The 18,434-nt window shown below is 40.9% G+C and overlaps 1 long non-coding RNA gene across 1 annotated transcript; it reads right to left on the bottom strand.

Annotated features, from left to right (window-relative positions):
* Positions 1–17,040: 17,040 nt before the first annotated feature.
* Positions 17,041–17,768, bottom strand: LOC143105750 (uncharacterized). The gene is made up of 3 exons (XR_012983531.1): positions 17,713–17,768; positions 17,539–17,596; positions 17,041–17,438 (listed from the first exon to the last, which is right to left on the bottom strand). It is a non-coding gene; the product is annotated as an uncharacterized LOC143105750 (long non-coding RNA).
* Between the last annotated feature and the right edge of the window lie 666 nt (positions 17,769–18,434).

Here is an 18,434-nt window from a genome sequence, read left to right as displayed (position 1 = left end):
GGGACATCTCTTCCTTCCTTGGAGATTATTGAGCCTTGGGTGATTGCAGTTGGAAATGCAGAAGTAGAATCTTGGGTTTCAGGCATAGTTGTAGAAGTAGAATGTTCGGTGTTTTCAGGTGGAGCTATAGATGCAGGTTCTTGCGTATTTTCGGTTTGAGTTGTAGGGGTAAATGCTTCAGTGGTGTCCATTGAAGTTGTTGAAGCCAATTTTTTTATGTTTTCACTTGAGTTGTAGAATCAGATTCTTGAGTGGTGTCAGTTGGATTAGTAGAATCAGATTTGTGGTTGGTTTCAAATGAAGTTGTTGATGGAGGTTCTTGATTGCTCTCAGGAGTCATAGGTGGAGATTCATGAGTGGTTTCAGATTGAGTTGTAGATGAAGGTTCTTGAGAGCTTGCAGATGGAGGTTCTTGAGTGCTTTCAGATGAAGTTGCAGAAGGAGGCTCTTGAGTGCTTTTAGATGGAGTTGAAGATGGAGATTCATGAGTGGTTTCAGATGGAGTTGTAGATAAAGGTTCTTGAGAGCTTGCAGATGGAGGTTCTTGAGTGCTTTCAGATGAAGTTGCAGATGGAGGCTCTTGAGTGCTTTTAGATGGAGTTGAAGATGGAGGTTCTTGAGTGCTTTCAGATGGGGTTGTAGATGGACGTTTTTGAGTGTTTGCAGATGGAGGCTTTTGAGTGCTTTCAGATGGAGTTGCAGATGGAGGTTCTTGAGTGCTTTTGGATGGAGTTGTAGAAGTAGATTGTTGAGGGCTTTCAAATGCAGATGGAGGTTCTTGAGTGCTTTCGTATGGAGTTGCAGATGGAGGTTCTTGAGTGGTTTCAGGTGGGGTTCTAGATTGAAGTTCTTTAGTTCTTTGAGATGGGGTTGTAGATGGAGGTCCTTGAATGCTTTCATTAGGACTTGCAGATGGAGGATCTTGAGGGCTTTCAGATGGGGTTGCAGATGAAGGTTCTTGAGTGCTTTTGGATAAAGTTGTAGAAGTAGGTTCTTGAGGGCTTTCAAATGTAGTTGCAGATGGAGGTTCTTGAGTGCTTTTGGATGTTTTGGAGTTGTAGAAGTAGATTTGTGGGTGGTGTAAGTTGAAGTTGTAGAAATAGATTCATGAGTGCTTTGAAATGTAGTTTCAGATGAAGATTCTTGAGTACTTTTATATGGGGTTGTAGATTGAGGTTGTTGAGTGCTTTCAGATGGAGTTGCTGTTGTAGGTTGTTGAGTGCTTTGAGATGGTATTGTAGATGGAAGCTCTTGAGTGCTTTCATTTGGACTTGCAGATGGAGGATCTTGAGGGATTTCAGATGGGGTTGCAGATGGAGGTTCTTGGATGCTTTTGGATGGATTTGTAGAGATAGATTCTTTGGTGCTTTCAAATGTATTTGCAGGTGTAGGTTCTTGAGTGGTTTCAGATTTAGTTGCAGATGGAGGTTCTTGAGTGCTTTGAGATGGGGTGGTAGATAAATGTTCTTGAGTGGTTTCAGTTGAAGTTGCAGATGGAGGTTCTTGAGGGCTTGCAGATGGGGTTGCAGATGGAGGTTCTTGAGTGCTTTTGGATGAAGTTGTAGAAGCGGATTCTTGAGTGCTTTCAAATGTAGTTGCAAATTGAGGTTCTTGAGTACTTTAGTATGGAGTTGCAGATGGAGGTTCTTGAGTGCTTTTGGATGGAGTTGCAGAAGCGGATTCTTGAGTGCTTTCAAATGTAGTTGCAAATTGAGGTTCTTGAGTACTTTTGTATGGAGTTGCAGATGGAGATTCTTGAGTGCTTTTGGATGGAGTTGCAAATGGAGGTTCTTGGGTGCTTTTGGATGGATTTTTAGAGATAGATTCTTGAGTGCTTTCAAATGTAGTTGCAGATGGAGGTTCTTGAGTGGTTTCAGATTTAGTTGCAGATGGATGTTCTTGAGTGCTTTGAGATGGGGTGGTAGATAAAAGTTCTTGAGTGGTGTCAGTTGAAGTTGCAGATGGAGGTTCTTGAGGGCTTTCAGATAGGGTTGCAGATGGAGGTTCTTGAGTGCTTTTGGATGAAGTTGTAGAAGCAGATTCTTGAGTGCTTTCAAATGTAGTTGCAGATGGAGGTTCTTTTGTGCTTTTGTATGGAGTTGCAGATGGAGGTTCTTGAGTGCTTTTAGAAGGAGTTGCAGATGGAGGTTCTTGAGTGCTTTTGGATGTAGTTGTAGAAGTAGGTTCTTAAGGGCTTTCAAATGTAGTTGCAGATGGAGGTTCTTGAGTGCTTTTGGATGTTTTGGAGTTGTAGAAGTAGATTTGTGGGTGGTGTAAGTTGAAGTTGTAGAAATAGATTCATGAGTGCTTTGAAATGTAGTTTCAGATGAAGGTTCTTGAGTACTTTTATATGGGGTTGTAGATTGAGGTTCTTGTGTGCTTTCAGATGGAGTTGCTGTTGGAGGTTGTTGAGTGCTTTGAGATGGTATTGTAGATGGAAGCTCTTGAGTGCTTTCATTTGGACTTGCAGATGGAGGATCTTGAGGGATTTCAGATGGGGTTGCAGATGGAGGTTCTTGGGTGCTTTTGGATGGATTTGTAGAGATAGATTCTTTAGTGCTTTCAAATGTAGTTGCAGGTGGAGGTTCTTGAGTGGTTTCAGATTTAGTTGCAGATGGAGGTTCTTGAGTGCTTTGAGATGGGGTGGTAGATAAAAGTTCTTGAGTGGTTTCAGTTGAAGTTGCAGATGGAGGTTCTTGAGGGCTTTCAGATGGGGTTGCAGATGGAGGTTCTTGAGTGCTTTTGGATGAAGTTGTAGAAGCGGATTCTTGAGTGCTTTCAAATGTAGTTGCAAATTGAAGTTCTTGAGTACTTTTGTATGGAGTTGCAGATGGAGGTTCTTGAGTGCTTTTGGATGGAGTTGCAAAGGGAGGTTCTTGAGTGCTTTCAAATGTAGTTGCAGGTGGAGGTTCTTGAGTGGTTTCAGATTTAGTTGCAGATGGAGGTTCTTGAGTGCTTTGAGATGGGGTGGTAGATAAAAGTTCTTGAGTGGTTTCAGTTGAAGTTGCAAATGGAGGTTCTTGAGGGCTTTCAGATGGGGTTGCAGATGGAGGTTCTTGAGTGCTTTTGGATGAAGTTGTAGAAGCGGATTCTTGAGTGCTTTCAAATGTAGTTGCAAATTGAAGTTCTTGAGTACTTTTGTATGGAGTTGCAGATGGAGGTTCTTGAGTGCTTTTGGATGGAGTTGCAAATGGAGGTTCTTGGGTGCTTTTTGATGGATTTTTAGAGATAGATTCTTGAGTGCTTTCAAATGTAGTTGCAGATGGAGGTTCTTGAGTGGTTTCAGATGTAGTTGCAGATGGATGTTCTTGAGTGCTTTGAGATGGGGTGGTAGATAAAAGTTCTTGAGTGGTTTCAGTTGAAGTTGCAGATGGAGGTTCTTGAGGGCTTTCAGATAGGGTTGCAGATGGAGGTTCTTGAGTGCTTTTGGATGAAGTTGTAGAAGCAGATTCTTGAGTGCTTTCAAATGTAGTTGCAGATGGAGGTTCTTTTGTGCTTTTGTATGGAGTTGCAGATGGAGGTTCTTGAGTGCTTTTAGAAGGAGTTGCAGATGGAGGTTCTTGAGTGCTTTTGGATGGAGTTGTAGAAGTAGGTTCTTGAGGGCTTTCAAATGTAGTTGCAGATGGAGGTTCTTGTGCTTTTGGATGGAGTTGTAGAAGTAGATTTGTGGGTGGTGTAAGTTGAAGTTGTAGTAATAGATTCATGAGTGCTTTGAAATGTAGTTTCAGATGAAGGTTCTCGAGTACTTTTATATGGTGTTGCAGATTGAGGTTCTTGAGTGCTTTCAGATGGAGTTTCTGTTGAGGTTCTTGAGTGCTTTGAGATGGTATTGTAGATGGAAGCTCTTGAGCGGTTTTAGTTGTAGTTGCAGATGGAAGTTCTTCAGGGATTTCAGATGGGGTTGCAGATGGAGGTTCTTGAGTGCTTTTGGATGGAGTTGCAGATGGAGGTTCTTGAGTGGTTTCAGTTGGGGTTGTAGATTGAAGTTCTTTAGTTCTTTGAGATGGGGTTGTAGATGGAGGTCCTTGAGTGCTTTCATTAGGACTTGCAGATAGAGGATCTTGAGGGCTTTCAGATGGGGTTGCAGATGGAGGTTCTTGAGTGCTTTTTGAATAAAGTTGTAGAAGTAGATTCTTGGGTGCTTTTGTATGGAGTTGCAGATGGAGGTTCTTGAGTGCTTTTGGATGAAGTTGTAGAAGCAGATTCTTGAGTGCTTTCAAATGTAGTTGCAGATGGTTGTTCTTGGGTGCTTTCATATGGAGTTGCAGATGGAGGTTCTTGAGTGCTTTTGGATGGAGTTGTAGAAGTAGGTTCTTGAGGGCTTTCAAATGTAGTTGCAGATGCAGGTTCTTGAGTGCTTTTGGATGGAGTTGTAGAAGTAGATTTGTGGGTGGTGTAAGTTGAAGTTGTAGAAATAGATTCATGAGTGCTTTGAAATGTAGTTTGTAGCGAACTGCTCTGCAGAACGCTAATTTTGAGGCCCAATTTCATGAATGAACCGTGACGTCACCTTAATTGGGGGCGTATCTGTAGTATTTAGTAGCCGTAGTCGGAAGTGTCAATGGAGAGTGTGAATGGCGGAGACCTGAACAGAGTTGTGGAATGTACGCGAGCCTGGAGAAATAAGTAGCCTATTGTGCTTAACGTAAATAAGCGGTTTCAAGTCGAGTTAGTATTTACTTGTCGTTAGAATCCGTGAATCGTCTGCCTCGTCTTCATTCGTGGATTCGTGGGATTATGCTTGTTTTGGATACCTGCATCATCTAAACGACCCTCGGATCAAAGTTAGCCTAATTCCATCACGGGAGAAATCGAAAAGGGACCTATCGTCTCGGGCATATTACATATCCCTGTGGACCTGGACAGGATCACCTTTTCTAACGCAGCGCAATTGCATACATCAACGAGGAAACGCACAATCAAACCAACTCGCTCGCCAGGTACTTTCTCTCACTCTCTTACCCTCTCGCTCGACCAACGCACGTCAATCTCCAATCGCCAACTACGCATTCAACAAACGCATACACGCATACACACACTCATACACGGACATATTTTGTTTGTTTGTCTTGTCTGATTTGTATGTTCATGGTATGTAGATTACAGTTACGCTGAGTTCCAAATAGGGTTATCATGTGGCAGATGTGTAAACTATTTAAAAGGGGCTGTAGCCGCTGACATGTCTTGTGCATATTGTTTTGATGGACATTTTTTGTGTTGAACTTCTAAAAACAAAGACCGTGGGAAAGTGAATTGTACTCGTGACTCTGAATCCTTATTTCTATGATTTATTGCTGGCGGTGTTGACCCCAGTTAAGTGGCAGGATTTAAGGCCTGTCTGGCACCTGAATTGCAGTACCTGGGGCTCGCCACCGTTACAAGTTTCAGATGAAGGTTCTTGAGTACTTTTATATGGTGTTGCGGATTGAGGTTCTTGAGTGCTTTCAGATGGAGTTTCTGTTGGAGGTTCTTGAGTGCTTTGAGAGGGTATTGTAGATGGAAGCTCTTGAGCGGTTTTAGTTGTAGTTGCAGATTGAGGTTCTTGAGGGATTTCAGATGGGGTTGCAGATGGAGGTTCTTGAGTGCTTTTGGATGGAGTTGCAGATGGAGGCTCTTGAGTGGTTTCAGGTGGGGTTGTAAATTGAAGTTCTTTAGTTCTTTGAGATGGGGTTGTAGATGGAGGTCCTTGAGTGCTTTCATTAGGACTTGCAGATGGAGGATCTTGAGGGCTTTCAGATGGGGTTGCAGATGGAGGTTCTTGAGTGCTTTTGGATAAAGTTGTAGAAGTAGATTCTTGGGTGCTTTTGTATGGAGTTGCAGATGGAGGTTCTTGAGTGCTTTTGGATCGAGTTGTAGAAGTAGATTTGTGGGTGGTGTAAGTTATAAGTACTGTATATATACTTTTTTGATCCCGTGAGGGAAATTTGGTCTCTGCATTTAACCCAATCGGTGAATTAGTGAAACACAAACAGCACACAGTGAGGTGAAGCACACACTAATCCCGGTGCAGTGAGCTGCCAGCTACAACAGCGGCACTCGGGGAGCAGTGAGGGGTTAAGTGCCTTGCTCAAGGGCACTTCGGCCGTGGCCCACTGGTCCTCCGGTTACAAGTCCAGAGTGCTAACCAGTGGGCCATGGCTGCCCCTTGTTGAAGGTGTAGAAATAGATTCATGAGTGCTTTGAAATGTAGTTTCAGATGAAGGTTCTTGAGTGCTTTTATATGGTGTTGCAGATTGAGGTTCTTGAGTGCTTTGAGATGGTATTGTAGATGGAAGCTCTTGAGTGCTTTCATTTGGACTTGCAGATGGAGGATCTTTAGGGATTTCAGATGGGGTTGCAGATGGAGGTTCTTGAGTGCTTTTGGATGAAGTTGTAAAAGTAGATTCTTGAGTGCTTTCAAATGTAGTTGCAGATGGAGCTTCTTGAGTGCTTTCGTATGGAGTTGCAGATGGAGGTTCTTGAGTGCTTTTGGATGGAGTTGCAAATAGAGCTTCTTGGGTGCTTTTGGATGGATTTGTAGAAGTAGATTCTTGAGTGCTTTCAAATGTAGTTGCAGATGGAGATTCTTGAGTGGTTTCAGATTTAGTTGCAGGTTGCAGCTTTCTTCTAGGTTCTCTATTACTTTTATATGGTGTTGCAGATTGAGGTTCTTGAGTGCTTTCAGATGGAGTTTCTGTTGGAGGTTCTTGAGTGCTTTGAGATGGGGTGGTAGATAAAAGTTCTTTAGTGGTTTCAGTTGAATTTGTAGATGGAAGTTCTTGAGGGCTTTCAGATGGGGTTGCAGATGGAGGTTCTTGAGTGTTTTTGGATGAAGTTGTAGAAGCAGATTCTTGAGTGCTTTGAAATGTAGTTGCAGATGGAGCTTCTTGAGTGCTTTCGTATGGAGTTGCAGATGGAGGTTCTTGAGTGGTTTCAGATTTAGTTGCAGGTTGCAGCTTTCTTCTAGGTTCTCTATTACTTTTATATGGTGTTGCAGATTGAGGTTCTTGAGTGCTTTCAGATGGAGTTTCTGTTGGAGGTTCTTGAGTGCTTTGAGATGGGGTGGTAGATAAAAGTTCTTTAGTGGTTTCAGTTGAATTTGTAGATGGAAGTTCTTGAGGGCTTTCAGATGGGGTTGCAGATGGAGGTTCTTGAGTGTTTTTGGATGAAGTTGTAGAAGCAGATTCTTGAGTGCTTTCAAATGTAGTTGCAGATGGAGCTTCTTGAGTGCTTTCGTATGGAGTTGCAGATGGAGGTTCTTGAGTGCTTTTGGATGAAGTTGTAAAAGTAGATTCTTGAGTGCTTTCAAATGTAGTTGCAGATGGAGCTTCTTGAGTGCTTTCGTATGGAGTTGCAGATGGAGGTTCTTGAGTGCTTTTGGATGGAGTTGCAAATAGAGGTTCTTGGATGCTTTTGGATGGATTTGTAGAAGTAGATTCTTGAGTGCTTTCAAATGTAGTTGCAGATGGAGATTCTTGAGTGGTTTCCGATTTAGTTGCAGGTTGCAGCTTTCTTCTAGGTTCTCTATTACTTTTATATGGTGTTGCAGATTGAGGTTCTTGAGTGTTTTCAGATGGAGTTTCTGTTGGAGGTTCTTGAGTGCTTTGAGATGGGGTGGTAGATAAAAGTTCTTTAGTGGTTTCAGTTGAATTTGTAGATGGAAGTTCTTGAGGGCTTTCAGATGGGGTTGCAGATGGAGGTTCTTGAGTGTTTTTGGATGAAGTTGTAGAAGCAGATTCTTGAGTGCTTTCAAATGTAGTTGCAGATGGACCTTCTTGAGTGCTTTCGTATGGAGTTGCAGATGGAGGTTCTTGAGTGGTTTCAGATTTAGTTGCAGGTTGCAGCTTTCTTCTAGGTTCTCTATTACTTTTATATGGTGTTGCAGATTGAGGTTCTTGAGTGCTTTCAGATGGAGTTTCTGTTGGAGGTTCTTGAGTGTTTTGAGATGGGGTGGTAGATAAAAGTTCTTTAGTGGTTTCAGTTGAATTTGTAGATGGAAGTTCTTGAGGGCTTTCAGATGGGGTTGCAGATGGAGGTTCTTGAGTGTTTTTGGATGAAGTTGTAGAAGCAGATTCTTGAGTGCTTTCAAATGTAGTTGCAGATGGAGCTTCTTGAGTGCTTTCGTATGGAGTTGCAGATGGAGGTTCTTGAGTGGTTTCAGATTTAGTTGCAGGTTGCAGCTTTCTTCTAGGTTCTCTATTACTTTTATATGGTGTTGCAGATTGAGGTTCTTGAGTGCTTTCAGATGGAGTTTCTGTTGGAGGTTCTTGAGTGCTTTGAGATGGGGTGGTAGATAAAAGTTCTTTAGTGGTTTCAGTTGAATTTGTAGATGGAAGTTCTTGAGGGCTTTCAGATGGGGTTGCAGATGGAGGTTCTTGAGTGTTTTTGGATGGAGTTGCAGATGGAGTTCCTTGAGTGCTTTCAGATGGGTTTGCAGATGGAGGTTCTTGAGTGCTTTCAAATGTAGTTGCAGATGGTGGTTCTTGAGTTTGTTTGTATGGAGTTGCAGATGGAGGTTCTTGAGTGCTTTTGTATGGAGTTGCAGATGGAGTTCCTTGAGTGCTTTCAGATGGGTTTGCAGATGGAGGTTCTTGAGTGCTTTTGGATGGAGTTGTAGAAGTAGATTCTGGGGTGGTGTAAGTTGAAGTTGTAGACATTGATTCTTGAGTGCTTTTAAATGTAGTTGCAGATGTAGGTTCTTTAGTGCTTCCAAATGGCGTTGCAGATGGAGATTCTTGAGGGCTTCCAGATGAGGTTGCAGATGAAGGTTTTTGAGTGCTTTCAGATGGAGTTGCAGGTAGAGGTTCTTGAGTGGTTATAGATGGATCTGTAGAATCAGATTCATGGGTGGTGTAAGTTAAAGTTGTAGAAACAGATTCTTCAGTGCTTTCAGATAAAGCTGCAGTTGGGGGTTCTTGTGTGATTGCAGATAAAGTTGTAGACATAGAGTCTTCCGTGCTGTCGGTCATTGTTGTAGAAATAGAATCTTGAGTACTGATGGATGAAAATGTAGAGGTGAACTCTTGAGCTGTTGATTGTTGTGTGGTTGGATAAATTGTTGATTTTGATGCAGTCGGCTTGACAGTTTGCTTTCCTGGCCACAGCTTCCTTATTTGATCTATAGATGTAGGGATTATGGCTAGCTTGAATTTGGAAAGGGATTGTGCTGTTCTAGAATTTAATTTTCTTTTTGTCAAATGTTGTTGAACATCATACTTGACCTTCCGTAATATAGACTTGAAGGAATGAATAGAGATGACTGAAAGCTGCTTGTTAGGATTGTATTTATCCATATATATTTTGAATGGGAGATATAAAATATTCTTTTTTAAACCTGTAGAGGTCTGTATAGATGAGTGCTGTGGGACCTAAAAGAGCAACCAAAGAGAGAGATTTTAATGGAACCAATGCAATCATTTAATGTCATTTCAAGACATTCATATTGATGTTAGATAATGGGCTTCATGTGACAACATTCTCACATATACAGTATATTGCATTTCTCTTACTTTTTCTCTTAAAGGAATTATCCGGAGTAAAATGCACTTTAGATCAATTTACGGATGATTGGGAGTACATACGTTGAGTTGACACCCAAATCATGTCATTTGGATGTGTTTTGAGAAAGTTCGATGTTACCGTTTTTAGTCAAAGCTCGTTAGCCTTGACGTGACGCGGGCATGTCATTTCGCCGCTACAAAACGCTATTTTTAACAGTTCCAAACAACATTACACTTATGTGGTAGTAACTAGAGGGTCCCTAAAGCCAAACCAAAGTATCCCGAGGTCTTTATGTGGTCGGATAGAGAGTCCAGAATGAATTTCATCAAGCCAGTACCTTTCCAGAAATGTTGGCATCTTTGCTGCCTTCTTCAGGGGAAAGTCCGTATGAGTGTGGAGTAACATGTTCTGGAAATTCACAATTTCGTCGCCGTTTAAAAAAAAAAAAAAAAAAAAAAAAACGTAGTCCAGTCCATACAACTTCATTTCAATTTCGAAAGAAATACTGGACTATGTTTTAAAAAAAAAAAAAACGGCGACGAAATTGTGAATTTCCAGAGCGTGTTACCCCACACTCAAAGATGGCAACATTTCTGGAAAGGTACTGGCTTGATGAAATTCATTCTGGACTCTCTATCCGACCACATAAAGACCTCGGGATACTTCGGTTTGGCTTTAGGGACCCTCTACTCACTACCACGTAAGTGTAATGTTGTTTGGAACTGTAGAAGAGGTATAAAAATAGCGTTTTGTAGCGGCGAAATGACATGCCCGCGTCACGTCCAGGCTAACGAACTTTGACTAAAAACGGTAACATCGAACTTTCTCAAAACACATCCGAATGACATGATTTGGGTGTCAACTCAACGTATGTACTCCCAATCATCCGTAAATTGATCTGAAGTGCATTTTACTCCGGATAATTCCTTTAACAGACAATTGAGAGAAAACTGATGCACCAAATGTTGTTAACCATCCAGATGTGCTCTTATCCTGATGTGCTAAGTGATGAATCCCACTTGATCACATTTCCTAGAGCAGTGGTCCTTCACTGATCTGGCTTTGGGACCCACAATTTTCCATGTTCATTAAGTCGCGACCCATATATTTTTTTACTTCAAATTTTCAGTAGTCTTCTTGCGTTTAACGCTATAAATATATGACCTGTCACATAAATATTGTCTATGCCCATGGCAATGACTGACATAGAAATAAAGTCTATCAAAATAACTATCCAATATTAGGTAGCATTTTAAGCTCAGCGACCCACCCAGAATGGTTCTGCGACCTATCAGTTAAACACTGTCCTAGAGTGCTTATTGTCGTTATTGGAATCATTGGACAACAATATATCTTTAGTTCAGAAATGTACTTAATTTATGTTGTGCTGGACAATGTGTGGACTTTTTTCTTTAATCTTGGAAAGAGTGCTCTCAACCACTCAATTATGTCTTTCTAAGACAACTGTAAAAATAAGAAAGCATTGTAAAATCACATGGTACTAGACATAATGTTAATTACATGATCATGAATCCTCAATCACAGTAACCTCCCCAAACATATTATCTACCAGTGTTTTTTTTATTTTATTTTGATAACTTTAAGTCTCAGTCTGTTTTGGCCTATAAAAAGAAAAAACACCGTGTCTGTGGTTGTTTCGGGGAAATGTAGGCCTAACATGCAACAGCCTCAATGAGAGTAGCTAAGCCATTTCTGACATCACCTATGAAAGCATTGCTTATGTTGTAAGAAATATGAAAGAAAGGAATGACAGACAGCTTTATGCACAAATTATTCATTTTCTAGAAGGGCGTTCGGACAGTACAGTACCTCACCTCAGAGATTCAGTGCAGTACAGCACAGTACAGCCATAGACTCTAATGTAACAGTGCCCTCTAGAGTCACAAAAGCCAATGGACAGAGAATTCTGTGCAACGCTGGTAGTTTGCGATATTGCGGATTAAAACTCCTAATGAAGCATTGGCGGCATTAATTTGTGCCTTGCAACATATAGAGGAAACACAGTATTGTGACTCAAAATGGTTTGATTATTTTCAAAATGATTTATATTATGATTTATCCATATCCCGGCCCCGAAGCCTCCTTGCCTGTGCCTGTTGAGGTGTCCATGACCATGGCAACCTTGACAGGGACAACAAGGAGGCTGACATTTTGCGGACATTTTACCCCTCAACAGCCCCCTCCCCCCAGACAATTGCACTACCCTATTCCACCCATAGTGTTTTATTTTTATTTAAAAATGTACATACTGTAATTACACTTATACATAGCCATATTCTACTGCTCTTTGTACTATTCATCCTGCACACACACTTATTTTTACTACTCTTATAATGTTACTGTTACTACACTGCACATAACTGTACATACTGTACATATCTGTCTGTACGGTTCATGCTGAATATCCATATTTATTCTGTTTTTCTTACAGTACCCTCCAGAATTATTGGCACCTCTGCTAAAGTTGACTAAAAACCAGTATAAAACATAATCACAATGAAAAAATGAGGAAAAATCCAACCTTGAAAGGAAGCAGATTTATTTTGAGAAAAAGGAAAATCTCATAAAGAAATAAATATTTTTAACAAAAACACGTCACTCACAATTATTGGCACCCCTGCTTGTAATACCTTCTTAAGCCACCCTTTGCCAATAAAACAGCTTGTAATATTCTCCTATGACACCCCATAAAGTTAGATAATACAAAGCAAGGGATTTAAGACCGTTTGGCTTTACAAAATCTCCTCAGATCGTCCAGATTTCTACAGGTAGGTCCTCACTTGTGCATTCTCCTCTTTGACTCACCCCACTGTTTTCTTATGGAGTTTAGATCAGGGGACAGAGATGGCAATGTCCGAAGCATGATTTTGTGTTCAGCAAACAATATTTGTTTTGATCTGGACGTTTGTTTTGGTTCATTGACCTGATGAATGATTCAATCATGACCAACTTTTAGTGTCATGGCAGAGATTAACAGATTTCGTTTGAAAATGTTCAGGTTTATCTTGAACATTAATTAGGTACCCAAAGCCTTTGGGAATAAAAACAGCCCCACAATAGCACAGCCCCTCCACAATAATTAGGCATGGGGTTATTTTCAGTATAGCCATTCTTCTATGTATGCCAAGAACACCTAAAGTGTTTCTAGCCAAAGAGCGCAATTTTCATTTAATCTGACAATAGACCACACTTCCAGACAAAGTCACTGTACCTTTCAATAACTCCTGCCATTTACATTGGTAATTAAATGACTGGACAGGCTTTTACCTGGCATGCCCTCTAAATAATCTGTTAGCAGTGAGGTCACTTTTCAAGATTTTTTGGGGGACTTGATGACCCCAAGATGTTACCTTTATCTGTAACTCTCCAACAGTGGTTCTTATGGAATTTTTTGCCTATCTTACCATCCTCCATACTGTACGTGGGGGCAAGATAACTATGGGTCCTTGTCCAAGCATGTATGTCACATTTCCACTTTCTTTTTATTTAAATTTAGTGTATTCTCTTGTCTTTCCGATGTTGAAAAATGACTGGAGGATTTAGCCTCTGTGTGACTATTTTCATACCATAGTGGAAAAGAAAGTCTTGAACTACTCTACAAGTACTTGTACTCTGCACAATGACAATGACGTTTAATCAAATCTAATCTAATCTAATATACCACCTTCCACTATGTTCACTAAATTCTACACTATTTTTGACATGGAGAAATACGGCAACAGTATTTTTTGGAGAAAAAAAAACAAACAGATATTCCACTTAACATTTATGTGCAAGTCAGTCAGAAACTATGTAAATATGGAAAATGGCTCTACTCACATTCTGAAGAGCCAGTGCACTCAGGCTTGGGAGGGTTAAGATGATGAAGCACAACATCATGTTCTCTGAACTGTAATGTTAGTCAGTGCTCTTGCATAGATCAGAAACAGAGACTAGTTGTCTTCCTTTTATTGAGCTGTAATCAGGCTGTGGTTTAACGATTCCTGTGATTAAGATGAGTGATGAGTGACACAGTATGGTGATGAAGTAATTAATTATTTTTATTTTTTATTTTTTTATTTCCAACATTGTGCAGTGTATCATTTGTTGAACAGTGTCTGAATAGCAGCCATCTTTGCCAGTACAAGGTCTTGCATTGAAATAGCCTAGTCATCCTTTTACACACCAAAATAATGTCATATTTTAAAATGGAGGTTTTACTGTATTTAGATTAGCACCTTCATACATATAGCATTTTATTAGACTGTATCACCAAACGTTTTGGGATACTGATACTGAAGGCTCAGTTTAGCCACATTAGTACAATGCATGATATAAACGTGAGGCAGTATGAACATACGTTTTCTCATGGCTCACCAATGAATATAGTGAGTATACTAGCAATTACCAGCCGTTAAAACTATTAAATGTTATCACCTCTAGCAGGTCCAGGCAAAGTGCTGTTGTTTCTCTCTAATGGGTACGGCTGAGGTGGGGCTACATTGGTGGTCTGCATTGTGGGAGACTCCAGGACTGGTGTGTTCACTGGGAAAGGAGGAGTAGTGAACCCTGTTCCTTGGAAGTCAAAGTTTTGGTCATTGGTCTGTGGCTCCCAGGTTGTTTCAACAGGTCCTGTGGTTGTGTTGGTGACCACTGGATGGGTGGCATTGGCTATACTCTCTGCCATGTGTGCTGGCTCGACAGGTGGGAATGGGGTGTCGGTGGTGGTGGCGCCAACTTCTTCTGAGGAAGACTCCTGAGATTCCAGTGATTCACCTCTAGCAGGTCCAGGCAAAGTGCTGTTGTTTCTCTCTAATGGGTACGGCTGAGGTGGGGCTACATTGGTGGTCTGCATTGTGGGAGACTCCAGGACTGGTGTGTTCACTGGGAAAGGAGAAGTAGTGAACCCTGTTCCTTGGAAGTCAACGTTTTGTTCATAGGTCTGTGGCTCCAAGGTTGTTTCAACAGGTCCTGTGGTTGTGTTGGTGACCACTGCATGGGTGGCATCAGGTGTACTCTCAACAGGTCGGAGTGGGGCGCCGGTGGTGGTGGTGGTGGTGGTGGTGGTGGCAACTTCTTCTGAGGAAGACTCCTTAGATTCCAGGGATTCCAGGCTGAGTTGGAGGAGAGATCGGAGCTGCTCTGCATCACAGTTGACCTGTTGGACGAGATGAGAATGCAGAGTGATTAGTTAATTATTATTTAGGGACTTTATAAAAAAAATTCAAGTGATGTAATATAAAAAAGGTTATTCTCATCTTGCTAGAGACTTACTGGTATTGAAGAGGCTGTTGCTGCGATTAAGCAAATGAAAAAAGCTATTTTAAGTCCATCCATTGTTGTCTTGTGTCCTATGAAGAAACATAATTTGCTGTTTTTAAGCATTTGAAGTGGTTAATTGCATGTCCTACGATACTTGAACTATTTGACTCAACAGACATCTGAAACATTCCACAAGGAGCTATTACTTAAGAATATTGACCGATACAGAGCAATTTACAGGATTAAATTAAATTACCTTATTCACTGTGAACACTAGGTTTCCTGGAAAAAACTGTCTTATTGAATCCAACAGCGAAAGTGGAATTATCTTCACCAGTCAACTACAGACTGAAAATAAGACTGGTCAATGACCATGCCTGCTTATATAAAGCATGTACATGATTATTATTCCCCCTCAACGGATATCCTCACTGTAATTCTTTTTCTTTGACATCGGCGGAAGTGTAATTTGCATTTTGTTTTGTCAAAAATGAATAGTGAAAATGGCCTTAAAATAAACCTAAATTAGAGACATGAACAATGACAAATGATGGTCTTGACATGTTTGTCAAAACAATGGGTGGTACATATCCCACGTGTGATTATCCTATCATTGGTAAACATGTTGTTTTACTAGACAAACCACAAAATGAAAGGCAGATGCATACCTCTAAAGATAGGTTACAATGCAAATTTTGGAATGTAATCTGTTGATGCCACAAAAGTCAACAAGTTTATCAAAGTCAAGTCAAAGTCAAAGTCTGCTTTATTGTCAATTTCTTCACATGCCAAGACATACAAAGAGATCGAAATTACGTTTCTCACTATCCCACAAGACAAGAAGACAAGACATATTTTACCAATTAAGTCCACAGACAAACATAACATTCAAGTAAACAATAAAAAGTAAATAAGAAGGCACATACAATGAAGAAATAAGAGCAGCAAAATTGGGTTAAAGTTGTGCAATTGTGCATAGACAGTCAATATAATATTACAAAGTCAGGCCAATAAATGGTTGAGGTAGTTCTGTTTGACCTAAGTAAGCAAGTGGCATAGTGGTGCAAGTTATGTAAGAGCAGCAGAAATGTTGTGTTTTCAAGACAACTGGACAACAACAAGAAGTTGCAAAGTGTGCAAGTGTACAAGTGGAGTAGTGCAAGTGGAGTAGTGCAAGGCACCCATTGTGGGTCCAAAGTCCAGGATGTTATGTAGCTGAGGGTGGAGGGGGGGAGGGGGGAGAGAGTTCAGCATCCTAACAGCCTGATGAAGCTGTTGGCTGGTTATGCAAGTCACCCTCTAGCCATAATTTCATGCTTTTATAGGCAAGGACAGGTGGTACAAACAATAGACTAGTAAAATATCTAGATTAACATTTATAGATAACATGATATACAAAATTCCCTCCCTCCTTCCTTGTAGAAACCTTTGACTGTAATATGTCAACAAAATAAAACAAGAATTTTGAACTTGGTGTTATTTGATATTCAGATTTGTTTTAGGGAAATGTATGCAAATTAGTGTTTCAATTGATAATGCCTCATTTCATTTTGCATATTTAAACATAACATTTTAGAAAACTTGTAATACAAAAAATACTTGTCTTAATGTAAGCAATAAACTGGGAAACTTTCATGGTAAGATCAATTTGTTCAAAATTGTACCCTATTCATCAGGTGTCCTAACTTTTAATGGGGGTGGGTTTATTTAAAGCAGGGTTACAAGAGAAATGAAAGAAGGAACAAATACCAAAATTGTTCGCCTACCTTGGGTGGCACTGATGTGTGTGTGTGTGTGTGTGTGTGTGGGGGGCCTTCTGGTGGCACTGATGTGTGTGTGTGTGGGGGGGGGGGGGGACTGTAACTGTCATTACTTTCACCATTTACATGTCAGGATTCAACAAAGCGGATTATTCATTCATCACAATGCTTTTATTAATTGAAAAATGCTTTGCAAATAGGCAACTGGCAATACAAAACCTTTAAACCACCAGAATATACCACAAATACACAAGAAGCCATCAGATCACAACACAACAAAGCACTGGTCATTCTTTGGTGTTTTCGTGAAAGCTGCCAATCTGATCAGTTCTGACTGAGCAACTGTGTCAGAATAGAGGCTAAATCGGTGTCAGCCGGAATCACAATGCCAGGGAACATGATGACAGGAGGTTGACGCCCATCTGGAGGAATCGGTTTTGAGCCAGGCTTGATGATGGTCAGTCCTGGAGTCTGAGAGAATGTGGAGGGCTGCGCGGGAGTTGGTTGTGGCCTGGGCCCGGGTCTGGGGGCCAGTCCTGAGTCAGTCTCAGGCACCTTAAAATCGAAACCAGGGGGGAGTGTGAAGTCACCCTGAACAGCGCTGCCACCGTTAGAAGGCAAATGGAAAACATGAAACTGCTCTCCGACTGCACTAGGAAAGAGGAAGATGGGTGGCAGGGCGGTTCTGGCAGCTGGAGCAGGGCTGGGAGGAAAAGGGACAGGTTTTGGACAGTCAGGATTTGGGACGGGATCAGGGGCAAGTTTTGGAGTGGGTGCGGGATTAGGCACAGGTTTTGGAGCGGGATTGGGTGCAGGTTTTGGAGCAGGTGCAACATTTCCAGGGGGATCTAGATTAATGACAGGTTGATCGTAATCATAGTCATCTCCCAACGTCCATCCCCAGCCCAGCTGACGAGCTCTTCTCAGCTTCTGTATCTTCAGGGAGGAGCATAAACGCAGGGGAGTCATACAGAGACTCATGAAACATACCCCAAAACATTTCAAATACAAGCAGCGGAGAGGTTTATGTACTTACTGAGATACAAGAACACACGTGAGCCATCCACACCAACACAATTAAGGTCCTCATCTTTCTGTTCCAAAAGCAATCCACAAAACAACTATTACCTAACAAGGTTGCAACCAAACAGCAATAGCAAACAGATTATAGAATATTACTTAGATAATAGATCACCTTCTTTAAACTAACCTGTCTGTTTTGTGTGCTTCTTGTGCTGCTATCAGGTCATAGATTTTGCTTTTAAAGCAGCACTACACATATACATTCAACCTTAAGCCACACCTTCTCTACTAAAAAACAGCATAATTGATTAAAAAAATGTTTGTGACCTTTATCAGCTCTTTCACAATTTCTACTGCAGCAAGGCTGTACAAGCCCATGAAGGCATTGCACATTCTCCAACATTTAGGTCAGCATGAAGATTTAACCACATACAGATGGCAAATGATTGAGATCAGTGTAAACCCAATTAAAAGCCATCCATGTACCCATTTCATAGTGAACTGAAAACCTCAGCAGCCCTCATCACATACCACACATACAACTTCACAAAATTGGCCAAGGCCAAAACTATGATCATGGTTTGTACTTGCTGAAACAGATTTACATTCCAGATTTGTGTCTCATTTCATTTGCATATTTAAACATAACATTTTAGAAAACTTGTACAAAAAATTATTGTCTCAATGTAAGCAATAAACTGGGAAAGTTTCATGGTAAGATATTTTAGTGTAAAATTGTTCCCTATTCAGCAGGTGTCTTACCGTCTAATGGGGGTGGGTTTATTTAAAAGCAATAATGATCAACATAGGCAGGGTTACAAGAGAAATGTAGGAAGGCAAAAATAACAAAACTATTTGGCTACCTTGGGTGGTACCAATTTGTGAAAATTAAGTATTTGCCCCTGGAAT

This window comes from Alosa pseudoharengus, unplaced genomic scaffold (genome assembly GCF_046254945.1).
Source record: "Alosa pseudoharengus isolate Yale_2024_CS ecotype anadromous, Long Island Sound unplaced genomic scaffold, YU_APseudo_1.1 YU_APseudo_1.1_scf_6, whole genome shotgun sequence".
In the NCBI taxonomy this organism is placed as follows: domain Eukaryota; kingdom Metazoa; phylum Chordata; class Actinopteri; order Clupeiformes; family Clupeidae; genus Alosa; species Alosa pseudoharengus.
The sequence above is the reverse complement of the archived record's forward strand: the minus strand, read 5'-3'. Positions and strand labels throughout refer to the sequence as shown.